The sequence below is a fragment of the Prenolepis imparis genome, unplaced genomic scaffold (genome assembly GCF_030444845.1).
Source record: "Prenolepis imparis isolate NDT839.2.m4 unplaced genomic scaffold, iyPreImpa1.0 SCAF_2, whole genome shotgun sequence".
Classification (NCBI taxonomy): domain Eukaryota; kingdom Metazoa; phylum Arthropoda; class Insecta; order Hymenoptera; family Formicidae; genus Prenolepis; species Prenolepis imparis.
In genome coordinates, this window is record NW_028141160.1 from 4,963,789 (window position 1) to 4,978,792 (window position 15,004).

Sequence of the window (15,004 nt, forward strand, 5' to 3'; positions counted from 1 at the left end):
ACCAATACATAACACTCTACGGTCTCTCCTATTTCCTCACCCGAACGTACAGAAAGCCCGCTGATACCGTCCCCCGCTACCTCTGCTTCTGCAGAACTTTTCGACTCCCCGCGAACTCCTCCTCTTTCTCCCGAACCCGCTATACCTCAGCGGGCCCCTTCCCCTCACTCCTCTGTTTCCTCTGAGGACACCGATTCTCCGCGGAGCCCTTCTCCCTTTCTTCCCCCTGCTTCTCCCGAACGCCCTGATCCGCCTAGATCTCCGTCTCCGGCTCCCTCATCCCCAACGTCCTCTGTAAATAGGGAACATCCGGAGGAGTTCGAAGTAATAGATATCGGCGACGACGATTCCGAAGAATCAGAATCGCCTGCCAAGCTCTCATACGAGCAATTTAGAGCTTGGTTGATAAATCAGCTCCCAGGGATACGAGAAATCCCTGAAGGAGCTTTCACAATTGGTCCAGGCCCCGTAGACCACGAGGCTTTACGAGAATTTTTAGAGACCACTGATGGGAATAACATCATCCCCTGGTATGTTCCCGGCCGCAGATATCCTTTAGCCGTCCCTGCACACCTTCTCCTACGAACTTATCCTCCCTCCGCCGCCAAAATTACCGAACTCTCATAAACTAGCATTCTTACTCACGCGCACACACATGGACACAATTTTTATATATCTATTATCGTTTAAATTATTGTAACCACCAATCGGGACCCTAAAATATAAACAATAACTCTTTCCCCTTTCTGCCCCGATTGAAGACCTTCGTATCTATGTATCACCCGCGACCCATACACATACACTCACACTTTCATTAGCGAACATCTCTAATTATTATTTATATTATCATTATGTATAGAATTTCGTTTGCTGCATTATATTTGAAATAAATTTATAATTGTAACGTAAATGGTTTCTGTTTTAATATAACCCGTTCCCACTCATTCCCGTAAACCGAGATCGCACAAGGTCCCATCCTGCGCAAAAGAGATTAAATTCTCTTGCCGAAAAGGGACCACCGAGCGAATGGCCCTTTAAATAGAGTAAGAGCGACCCTTGCGGTCGTTGACCTATTTGGGCCCAGACGTTCGTTCCGGTCGAACAGACGGATAGTCTGCCGTCGTTCGAAGATAAATTTAGTTACGTCCTTCCTTTCGACTTTTCCTTCCTTGAGTCTGGACGTAACAGTATCGTGTTTCCGCACAGCACGAGCACGTGAAAATAAGTCATTGACTCGCAAAAAACATGCTGTGCAAAATTTGTCGTTATTAACTTTATAATAAAAAGAAATGCAACACATTTTTTGTAGTTCGTCAATATCGTGGATATCAGCTCGTTTTAGAACCCGCACTTGGTTTTGTTCAGTAAGGTCCGCACTACACTCACTATCATAAAGTCTTCTAAAATTCTTATTTTATCATCATCATCGGATGATTCTTCTTCTATGTTCATAACTTCTTCATTGTCCACTTCTTCGACATCTATATACATGTCTTCATCTTCCTCAATGGCCTCTTCTCCGTTTTCGATGACAATTACATCTTCTTCAATATTCATTTTTTTTTAACACTTGCAATTTGCACAGGATACTTAGCTCTTTACTATATGAATGCTGAAGACTTTTTGACGCGGAAACGGACCCACTCTCCATAAGCTTCAGCGCCATCCCTCTCAAAATTCCACAATGGAATATCACAGTAATAAAATCGGGCGCTATCTGTTTATAAAAAATTTAAGCTGCCGGACATCTCTCGACGCTAGTTCTTCTTAATTACATCTCGGAAAGGTGATCCCTTTTTATCGCGTTATCGCTTTTGACACAAAGCGGCCGGACATCGGCGCTCATTTTTGTTAATAAAAATTCAAGCGGCCGGACATCGGCGCTCCCTAAACAATGAGAAAAAATCCCGCTTAGAGGGAGGGGGAAGGTACCGCAAAGGCTCCCGAATATCGGCGCGTAATACAACATGGTCTTTTACCGCGAAAACACGTGTCCTGACGTGTCGTCGCGATAAGCGCGGCACCCAAGATCCCCATCCCCTCAGATAAAATCATAGTAATATCTGTTTATGAGCTGCCGGACATAGGCGCGTAATACAATACGCTGTTTTGTTTATACCCGCGAAAAAAATAAAACGCGATAAGCTTCTTCCACACAGCGATAAGCGCCCCCGCCCCCGCGTGATGTCATCCCCCCCCCACGCCTTCGAGATCCCTCCCGCCCCGCGTGACGTCAGACCCCCTCGCCCTGAAGAACCCCCGCCCCCCCGCCCCCCCGCCCTGCGCCCCCCTTGGAGAACCCGGAAGTCTCCTTATATCACTACTATCGTTGGGCGGTCGCATCTTGCTCCACGCTTACATTTGACAGTAGACTGGGCTAATGCGGCGATTTTTAATAATTAATAACTCGTTAACTATTGCAAAAATTGCAAAATGGTAGAGGACTTTTCAATTCAGTTTGGTCCGCTCTACCTGTATACGAAGTTAGTCCCCATATCATTCTGATCATCCCCATATCACCCTGTATAATTATAAAAATAAAATAAAATATTTAAAAAATTAATATTAATAAATTAATTAATAAATAATCAATAATTAAATAAATATTAATATTAATATTAATATTTAATATTAATATATTATTTAATACTTTTTATTTTAAAAATTAATAAATAATTAAACAGATAAATAATTGCCAAAAGTATCTTTTTTTAATTGTCTCATATAAAATTGTCAAATTTAGATCGTTATATTTATAATTAATATATAAATTAATAATATTAATATACTTACTCAATAGATTTACTAAAATTTGACGTGTATAATATATTGCTCATATCCATTTAATTTGCATTCTCTTTTGCAATTTGTTTTGATTCTTTAGTATCAACTTTCCGTTCCTTTGATTTATCTAAAATAATTATATACATATGTATTAATTAACACTCATCATTAAAAAAATAAGTAAGCCCTCATAAAAACATACAAACAGATAAATGTACAGTAATAACAAGCCGATTGAGTTCTTGTTAAGTTTAATCAATCCTTGGGTTTAAATTATATAATAAAATGATCTTTATTATTACTCTATAAATATCATGAACGGAGATATCATGTAAAATCCTGGGTACCTATTATTCAGTTCGGAAATATTTCCGAACAGTTTCATAATAGGTATCCTGATGTCAGAATTTTTCATTAAGAAACGTCGGAAAAATTTACAACTAAACCGTTTGACAAAAGATGACATCAGTGACACTCGCGTATCGATTTTATGAATCGCGACCGTAATTCAAGAACCTTTTTATTGTGTGTAAATGATGACAGATGCTTCACAGATGACATAGTGCTGTAGATTTTAAAATTACGTTTACATGAATTGTTTACGTATTGTAAACAAATATTAATAATAAATATAAATATGTATATTAATAATATATTAATATTAATATTAATTTTACAGATTAATATTAATATATTTTTAATATATATTATTTATATTTATTATTAATATTTGTTTACAATACGTAAACAATTCATGTAGACGTAATTTTAAAATCTACAGCACTATGTCATCTGTGAAGCATCTGTCATCATTTACACACAATAAAAAGGTTCTTGAATTACGGTCGCGATTCATAAAATCGATACGCGAGTGTCACTGATGTCATCTTTTGTCAAACGGTTTAGTTGTAAATTTTTTCGACGTTTCTTAATGAAAAATTCTGACATCAGGGTACCTATTATGAAACTGTTCGGAAACATTTCCGAACTGAATAATAGGTACCCAGGATTTTACATGATATCTCCGTTCATTGAATTACGGTCGCGATTCATAAAATCGATACGCGAGTGTCACTGATGTCATCTCTTGTCAAACGGTTTAGTTGTAAATTTTTCCGTCGTTTCTTAAAGAAAAATTCTGACATCAGGATTTTACATGATATCTCTGTTCATGATATTTATAGAGTAATAATAAAGATCACACACATTTTATTATATAATTTAAACCCAAGTTTATAATTTATATATTTATAAGCTTTTAAGGATTATATTTGTATAATAATATTCTTCATATAATTGTATAATATATATAGGATTTCCCATTTTAATTAGAATAGGGTAATATCTTGAAATGATAAAGTTTTAGAAAAAAATGTTTTAGATAAAAATTGTAGGGTTTCAAGGGGAACATAAGATAATGTTGTTAGTGTGACTTTGCATAGTCGTTTGAAAGTCATATAAAGATCACCTTCAATTTTTTTAAATAAAACCTATTTTTTATTACATACTTGTAGCTTATCTCGTGAGCTTTCCAAAACATTATAATAAATTTTTTTTTTTTTACTATTTTTCGAGTTACAAGAGCTTCAAAATTATAGTATTTTGACAAAAAATACAAAATATCTTATAAAACATTCAGTTTTCAATAATTTTACCTTAATACTTTTATGCATAGAATAATAAAACAAATCCATTGATATAAAGAAAACATATATAATTGCTTTCAAGAAAAAGTATAAAACTCGCAGCATGCAGTCTTATATTTTTTCTTAAAAGTAATGTGTTTTCTGTACACTAATGGATTTGTCTTATTATCCTACATAAAAGTTATTAAGGTAAGATTACTGAAAACTGAATGTTTTACAAGATATTTTGTATTCTTTGTCCAAATACTGTAACTTTGAAGCTCTTGTAACTCGAAAAATAGTCAAAAGAAGAATATTTTATTACAATGTTTTGGAAAACTCACGAGATAAGCTACAAGTATATGTAATAAAAAATAGGTTTTATTTTAAAAAAATTGAAGGTGATCTTTATATGATCTTCAAACGACTATGCAAAGTCAAACTTTAAATGTTATTTTAGTCGGACGCCAACGACCCACGTATTCAGTTGGAGGGTTAATATATTAATTTATATAATTTAATTTATATTAATTTATATAATTATATTTTATATAAATATAATATATTAATATATTTATTCAACATATTTACCTTGAATTTGCTTTGAATTATTTTTCGACATTATTATACGACTTGTAATACCAGATGTTTGTTCAATAAGAATCTTATGTAGTCCAACTTGTGCACAAGATGTGATAAATAACTGTAAATATTAAAATCAATTTTTTAATATATTTATTACTTAACTTTATAAATATAATTATATATATATATATATATATATATATATATATATGTACCGTCACGTCAGCTGACCAACAAAACTCGTCGTAGATTCAAGAGTCAATCAAAATATCAAAACTTAATTGTGATAAGGATACACTTTTCGCTCATATACTTAGAAATCACTCTTTTACAATATACTTTTATTGTAACTGTACGTTCACATCACCAAAATGAATCAACATTAGATGCACAAATATTTATTTTGTTGTTATGGAAACTTTATTGCTATGAAACTTCTGTAAAAAAAGAATGACGAATTTCTCATTAATTACTATATAGACGAACTTCATGCACTATGTATGCACTTTTCATATTAGAAGATTTCTATTTATTCTTTTTTATCTTCCTTATCTTATAGTAAAACTAAGAATTACACACACATATATATATATATATATACACAGGGTGATTCAAAACAACCTGATGTCCTTGAATTATGATATTCTTGAGCGAATTCTAAGACTATTTTTCCTTTTACAAAATTTTGTCCGAAGCTTAGTTTTTGAGTTATAATTGAAAATAGTTGGCGAATTACGAGTCCGATACAACAGGCAGGCAAGGACGGCGCAACGCGTCACGAGACTAATGTCCTCTCACTTCCCAGAAGTTATTGCACAATATTTAATATTAATTTTTTGAAGTATATTGAATTATTATTTGCCATATTTATGTAAAACTCGCGATTTAATATTTTATTCTCAAGCATTACGTTATAACCTTCCTAAACGATGAATAATATTGTATAATATTGTAAAACTGAAATTGCAATAATAATTCAATAAATTTCAAAAGATCAGTATCAAATATTGTGCAATAATATTTAATATTTAATATTTTATATTTTTTTGGTTATATATTTATTTAAAAATTAAACATAATACTTAAGGCGCATGCCGATAGAAATACTATCCTTTAATTCACATTTTAAAAAATATCAGATTTTATGGAACATTACAAAATTACTTTTTTATATTTTATAATCTGTGTTGCATTAAAATTTAATCTTTCTACTGATTCTAGTATATTATTAATTAATAATGATTTAAAAATGAAAAAAAGTAAGCATAAAATTTATATCGTTCAATCTTGAAAGTAAAGTAATATAAATGTGTAAATTACCTTGAAATTACTTCAGGATTCATCCAATATAAAGTTCCTACAAAAAATTTTCGCTTTGGTAATTCTTAAAACTTGAGCACAGAAACCAAAATCTGACAGCTTTACTCTGCCATCTGTCATAAGTCTTTGCAAGGCTGTGAACTTATGTAATAACATATTTTGGTTCACTTGATCTTTTCTCGATGTCTCTACAACTGAACCCTATAAATTAAATATTATCATTACATTAATCATTATGTGCCTGTATTATGAGCTCGCATCTATCTCTAGATGTACTTCTAAAGTTAGAGGCGCCTCTAAAGTTAGAGGCGCAGATAAATGTACATCTAAAATTAATCATATATTTATCGCACATTTAGAGCTTACATCTATCTCTTAGATGTGTCTCTAAAGTTAAAGACGCAGATAAACTGACTTTAGTCATACATTTATCTATCTCTTAGATGTGCCTCTAAAGTTAGAGGTGCAAATAAATGTACCCAAGGGCACATTTATCGAGAATAGCATAAATGTGCTATAAATGTGGTACAAAATAGGTGTTTTAGGCGATTTCCTCTAGATGCGCCGCTAAATGTGCGCTCATAATATCGCCACATTTATCGTGACACGTTTAAGACACATCTAGAAATAGATGTGCGCTCATAATATCGCCACATTTATTGTGACACGTTTAGAGACACATCTAGAGATAGATGTGCGCTCATAATATCGCCACATTTATCGTGACACGTTTAGAGACACATCTAGAAATAGATGTGCGCTCATAATATCGCCACATTTATTGTGACACGTTTAGAGACACATCTAGAAATAGATGTGCGCTCATAATATCGCCACATTTATTGTGACACGTTTAGAGACACATCTAGAGATAGATGTGCGCTCATAATATCGCCACATTTATCGTGGTACATTTAAAGGTACATCTAGAGATAAATGTGAGCTCATAATACGGGCTAATGTGTGTAATGTAATAAATGTGTTATATACTTGTTAAACATATACATATAATAATTAACCATAATACTTAAAGCGCATGTCGATAGAAATACTATCCTTTAGTTCACATTTTTAAAAAATGTCAGATTTTATAGAACATTACAAAATTACTCTTTTATATTTTATAATCTGTATTCCATTAAAATTTAATCTTTCTATACTAATTTTAATATATTATTAATTAATAATGATTTAAAAATGAAAAAGAGTAAGCATAAAATTTATATCGTTCAATCTTAAAAGTAAAGTAATAGAAATGTATAAATTACCTTGAAATTACTTCAGGACTCATCCAATATAAAGTTCCTACAAGAAATTTTCGCTTTGGTAATTCTTGAGGCTTGAGCACAGAAACCAAAATCTGACAGCTTTATTCTGCCATATGTCTTTGCGAAGCTGTGAACTTGTGTAATAACATATTTTGGTTCTCTTGATGTTTTCTCGATGCGTTTACAACTGAACCCTATAAATTAAATATTATTATTATATTAATTATAATATGTATAATGTAATAAATATGTTATATATTTGTTAAACATGTATCCTGCTATTTTTAAAATAGAAGAAAGCTAATGTTACAATTCCCATTTTAATTTTTAAAATATGTGTTAAATTGTATATCTCTTAACTAATTTATGGAAAAAAAATTATTAATATAAATGTTTTTAAATTGTGCACGATTGCTAAAATTAAATAATAATAATAATAATACAATAATATTAAATAAATTCTACATACCACCATCTGTAAAGCAACTCTAAATTGTTCATGCGTAAGTCTCTGCTCTGTTTGCTTGTTGGTATTATTTGCACTTGTATCAACAGCCAAATTTCTTGAAGAAACGACACTCTTCATGTTTTAATTTTGATCTTCTTGATACTGTGGATAGCGTGCTTAGTTTTGATAAATTATGCATTGATTCAGAAGTTTCCATTGGTTTTTTCAGATGTGACTGGAGATTGGACGAATTTTCAGACATATTATATGCCTGAGGATATTTATTAATGTTATGTGAACTTAATTGACTCAACGGTCTTTGTGAAGCTGTGAATTTGTATAATAACACATTTTGGTTCATTTGATGTTTTCTCGATACTTCCACAACTGAATCTTATAAATTAAATATTATCATTACATTAATTATAATGTATGTAATGTAATAAATGTGTTATATATTTGTTAAACATATATCCTACTTTTCTTGAAATAGAAGAAAGCTAATGTTACAATTTGCATTTTAATTTTTAAAATATAATGCGTTTAGGACGTTTATATATCTCTTTTTGTCTAAATTGATTTATTTTATTCAATTATTTTATTTATTTAATTATTTTAATTAATTAAATTAATTTAATTTAGTGATAAATTTGGTATATTTGATCCGGAATGAGTTAAATTTGGCCATGACTGCATATTAGGATTAAGATTTTAAAGGTTTGGGATTATGTTCTGTATGCTGGAACTTAGTCCGCTGCTAACACTCGCAGAATTCTGTCTCAGCTTATCATTGTAGTTATGTGGTTTGTTAAAATTTATGAAGCCTTGAATAATATTTGAAGGTATCTCCTGGCCTTTGAGGACGGATGGTGGAAGATTACTTGCATGCCTGCAAATGTATGACATAACTATAATAATGTTATAATCATTAATTTCATAAAAAAATAATACAAGATATCAAAAGATTATCCATAACAAATTTGAAGCTACTTAATTTATTTAATAATACTATTTACATCACTAAACTTTAAGTTATTGATCTATATTAACAATAACATACCTGTAATCTCTCCTGAGTCGAGGTGGACTCAAAGAGCGTAAAGAATTGTAACACCTACTATGCGACGACGCAATTCCTGAGAGACGCGGCTCCGCCGAGGCTCGCCCGCCCTGGCTTGATTGTCGCACCCGGAGATCTCCTCGTGGAAACTCTCAGAACGAGACACGATGCGCGAGTAGACGAGACAGCGGCGAAGTTTGTTGCCGCCCGACGGGTTTGGACGTGTCTTGTTGCGCTGTTACACATTATTTTTTGGAATATAAATGAAAATAATATAATATAATTTATATTAATTATAATATAAATTTTCTTTCACCCGTTAATAGCTATAAGACGTATATTCGTCGGGGCCAAAATCAATAGAAGAAGAAGACTGCGGCGAAACACAGGCGAGGCCTATATACGCCATTCTTCTTCTACTGATTTATGGCTCTTAGCCGGGCATCTGCCCACTTTATGGCCAGATTGAAATAATAAGAGAATTAAAATAATGAAAGTAAATATATGTGTAAGTACGTTAAATAGTGATGAGAGAATTATAATAATAAAAGTAGATAAAAATATAAGAGTACTCACAATTAATCCAAAAAAATAACGCGTAAAAGCGCAGAAGAAACACGTCCGCACTCGTCCAAGGACGGAAAACGGAAACGAACGCAAAAATACGTCTATCATCCATTTCCGACAAATCGCACACAAGCGCACCATGCAGTAAGCTTACGAATCTCTCGTGGCAATTAGGGCCGATTGTAGAGAGCCTCATAGGAAGAGAGTGGCAAACTCACGCGATCACGTGACCCCTCTCTTCTGATTGGATAAAGGCGTTAAAGCTTCTACTGGGCATTTTATTATGTGCATAAAACGCGGAAAATTAAGAATAATATGAATATTTGTAACTCTATTTTATGTATATAAAATTAAAGAGGCAAATACTTGCAACATTAATAATATATCACTTACTGGAGACCTGAGAACCTTGTACCATACAGAGATAGGTTAGTTAAGTTAACATTTTAGTTCATCTCTTTATCAAGTCTCCGGTAAGTAATACACATTATTAATCTTTTACAGGTATTTGATTTTATATAAAATAGAGCTACGAATATTCATATTATTTTCAGTTTTTCGTGTTTCGTGCACATTATAAAATGCCCAGTAGAAGCTTTAACGCCTCTATCCAATCAGAAGAGATGAGGGTTCACAGTGTTGCCAACTCGGATTGTTGTTATCCCACTAAAGGGCTTCATGAATCCCACTAAAAATCACTAAACGCCTTTCTTTTCTTTTCCACTAGAAATCACTAACGGTGCATGCTTTTCCACCAAAAACCGTTGTCGACACGTGAATTGATTTGAGTATTACTTCCTCTTTTATCAATTGAAAATTGCAAATTCTTATAAATTTCCTTCGAGATGGGCAAAGATTTAAAAGATAAGCGATATACTCAAAAATTTAGAAAAGTCTGGCTCACAGACATACAATTAAAAGAATGGATCGTTCAGGTATATATATGATCTTTATAATCTATAAATAATTCGATAAAATCGGTCTATGGTATTCATAGTCTGTTTCTTATTTCAAGACCATGTTAACTAATGTCTTAATATGCTAATATGTTCTGTGATAGGTTAAGATTGTACTTAAGACGTACTCCAGACAGCACCATATGTCCAAAATTGGAGCATATAAGACATCTTTAAAAAGTCTTATGATATGATATCCAAAAGACATCTTTAAGATGTTTTTAAGATGTCTTATGCTCCGATTTTGGACATGTTTCAATTTTGGTGCTATCTGGGATGGTCTTAAATATAAGAACCGACTACGAATACCGGCCATGGCTGCTTTCGTGACAGAATCAAAATGATCCAGATTAAAATGATCCTGCGCTGTGATTGGTCAAATCTGAAATTTTATTGAATGAATCACAGTGCAGGGTTATTTTAATCTAGATCATTTTGATTCTGTCGCGAAACCAGCCCATATAAATATAAAAAATATTGTTACATCAAAGCTTTATATTATTTTATAACACAAAATTTAATCGAAAAACAGGTAACGGGCAATGATACGAAGGCTCACTGCAAATTTTGCAAATGCGACTTAGCGGCAAAATACGTGGATTTAATCAATCACAGCAAAACAAAAAAACACACCCAAGCTGCAGAGCCATTCTCTTTACAACGGCAACAAAAATTATCTTTTCGCGAACAATCGTTGAGCTCGTCAACTGCCGAAGGATCGATAGCACTTTTACTCTGCGCGCATAGCGCAATCGCTTCGTGCGATCATTTAGGTGAAATGTGCCAGCATAATTTTAAGGATAGTGAGGCAGCAAAAAACAAAAATACATAGAACAAAATGCAGTGAGATAATAAAAAATGTACTCAGCCCTCACTTCAATAACTAGTTGCCCAGCGATATTGGGAACGGAAAATACAGTCTATTATTGGATGAATCAAACGACGTGTCAAACTGTTGGGTATCGTTATAATATACTACAGTTATAAACGAGGACAAACGATTGCGAGCTTTCTAGCACTGACCAAACTGGAAACATGTAATGCCGAGGATATCGTCAACGCTTTAAAGAAAACTTTAGAGGAGATGAGATTGGATTTACAAAACTTGTTGGCTATTGGAACTGACAATGCTTCGGTTATGATCGGGATAAAAAACGGCGTTTATGCAAAATTGAAAGCGGAAATTCCGTCGCTGATTTTGATCAAATGTCTTTGCCACTTGTTGCAGCTCGCCGTGTCACGTGCCATGACCGAGACTCTTCCGCGAAATCTCGAGTTATTAATTCACGAGACCTATAATTGGTTTGCAAAGTCCGCTATGCGTCAAATAAAATACACTCAGCTTTACGAGACGATTAACTGTGGTGAACGCCCTTTGCAAATATTACAAGCCAACACGAGATGGCTATCTGTAGAAGCGGCTGTAGATAGAACGTTGCACCAGTGGCTCGAGTTAAAAACTCATTTCAATATGACGAGACTTTCGGAGAAATGCTACTCTGCGGAGATTCTATACAACATGTATTGCGACGAATCAAACATGTTGTACTTGTTATTTCTAAAGCCAATTTTGTCTGAAATACAAGTCGTGAACAAGGCATTTCAAAGCGAGAAAAACGATCACGTGAAACTTTTAAATGATCTCAATATCGTCGTGCAAGGAATTTCGAAAAAACTCGTGTTGCCATCATGTAAAGTAGACCCTCTGCTGAGTTCCATCGAAGATTATCTCGATCCTAAGCCGTACTTGGGACATTCATTCGAAAAAAAAATTGAGCAGCTCAGGAAGGACGGACAGATTAACGCTAACGACGAGCAAAGGATCCGTGAACGATGCAAATCATTCTTACTCAGCCTTTTAAAGCAGCTCAAACAACGATTGCCCGAGAATGTAGTTATCCTTAAAAAAATATCGCTGCTATCAGTGGATAATGTATTGAAAGCGGTTAAAGAATCAACACAACCATTACTCGAATACGTTGGCTCAAGAAATATCGATATCATCGAATCGCAACTTTCAAAAATCAATTTGATTGATTGGACAAACAAAACCGATACCATTGCATTTTGGGATGAGGTGAATAAATACAGAGACGCATCCGGAAGTAACCCGTTCGCCGAATTAGCCACTTTTGCTTTGTCAATGCTCATTCTACCGTATTCGAACGCACAAGTTGAGCGTATTTTTAGCCAATTAAATCTCGTAAAAAATAAAACACGGAATAAGATGTCGATCGAAATGACGAATGCAATTTTAACGATTCGTTTTGGTTTAAAAAGAGATAATAAATGCTGCCACAACTATGTCCTGCCGCCAGAGGTTGTACGTAAAATTGGTTCCAAAGAAACCTACATAGAAAAAGCGGTCCAGCAATCGTGCTCGCAAGCAACTGAGAATGACGATGATATCGATTTTTGTTTTGATGAACGTAATTAATTAGAGTTTTGATTTAGTTTAAAACTTTGTTTATAAGATAATTTTGATTAATTTAGTTTGAGTTTATTTAGTTCGTTATAAACAATGTTTATAGTTTATTTGTCCAGAGATTATAATGTTGAGTTTCTTTATTTTATCAGAAATGTGATATAACTAATTATATAATAAAATAAATAATTTCAAGTTTATTTGAGTATGGATTGTTTGAATTAAGATTATAATTTCTCTGCGAGAGATTAAGGCAAAGAATTTTTACCTTTAAAATATCGAATTACAGAAATTATCAAATTTTCTGCTAAAAACACCGAATTATCTTAAAATCACCAAATTTCCAACTAAAATTATTTTGAAATCACTAAATTTCCCGCTAATCACTAGACCGATAAATGTTGCCACTAAAAATCTTCCAAAACCACCAAATCTAGCGGGAAAACCACTAACAATAAGTTGGCAACACTGCACATGATCGAGTTTGCCACTCTCTTCCTATGAGACTCTCTAACCGGTTGTTCCAACTTCTTCGTCTTCTCTAATTTTAAAGCTTACTTTTTTCTTCCTTCTATATCTCTCTTCTTCTCCCTATTTATTTCTGTTGCCTATTCTTCTTCTCTTCTTTAGCTGTAAAAAATTTAACTTAATAATATTTAAATATTTATTATTATACATATATTATATATGTTATTAAACAATATTATTATCTAATACTATATTATTTGTATCTGCTCTCTCTCTCTCTCTCTCTCTCTCTCTCTCTCTCTCTCTCTCTCTCTCTCTCTCTCTCTCTCTCTCTCTCTCTCTCTCTCTCTCTCCCTCCCTCCCTCCCTCCCTCCCTCCCTCCCTCCCTCCCTCCCTCCCCCCCCCTCTCTCTCTCTCTCTCTCTCTCTCTCTCTTTCCTGAACAATCAAATATATTATAATCACTAAATTCCACATCAATAGAAATTTACTTGTAGCATATACAACACTGCTAGATATAATTTATAACAATAAAACTTCTAAAATAATTACAAATGTTTTTGATCTACATGTCTGATATAGCATTATTGTATAATAATTTTAATATATTTCTTAAAATTTACAATATTTCCTTGTTTTCAATGTTCAATCTTGTTTTTCTGGTGTTATTTAACAAATATTGCAGCAAAATTTGATGTTAAATTCAAAATTACAAAATATTACATAAAGTGTCATTTTATGTAATTATTTCAAATGTATTTTATATTTTTTTTATAGCATCTAATAAAAGCTTATTTTTTAATTACAATTGACAAAAAGTTTAAAAGATACTTCTTTTGGAAATAATGACAAAATTATATATTTATATTTAAAATAAATAACTTGAGCTTAATAATTTACCTTTTTTTACAGGATTCTCCTCGATTCATATTTTACCTGTACGTAATGAATTGTTCTTTTTTTTGTGTGACTCGCTGTTTATATTTTTGTCCACTTTCTTTACTCGACAAGATTCTAATCGATTAAACGTTTCCCGATTCTACACTTCTCAATCAAAAATTTGCACAGATATGCATTGTTAAAAGACAATCGTTATAATGTTTTGTAATTTCTTTTAACTTTTTACTTTAACCAGAACGAGAGACTTTACGACATGTATAATCGATATGGATTTCGCAATGACAAATTTAACGATCAATTCTGTATACAACGTTCTATATCTTGTCCGGACGTATACGCATAAACATCAAATATTGTATATGTTTATGTGTTATGTCTATATGAGATTTAATTTGCGACGGACAAACAATGTGGCAGTTTATGATTGAAACACTTATGATTAACTAAGCATCATTTCAGTCAGAATAAGGTAGTAATTGCTTCCGATATAACGCTAAGGATTCTTGTCAGAATGAATCAGATGGTGTCACTATAATTTGTACTTGATACGAAAATTTACATCTGCTCATGTCGCAGGCATGCAATTTTCTATTTAATTC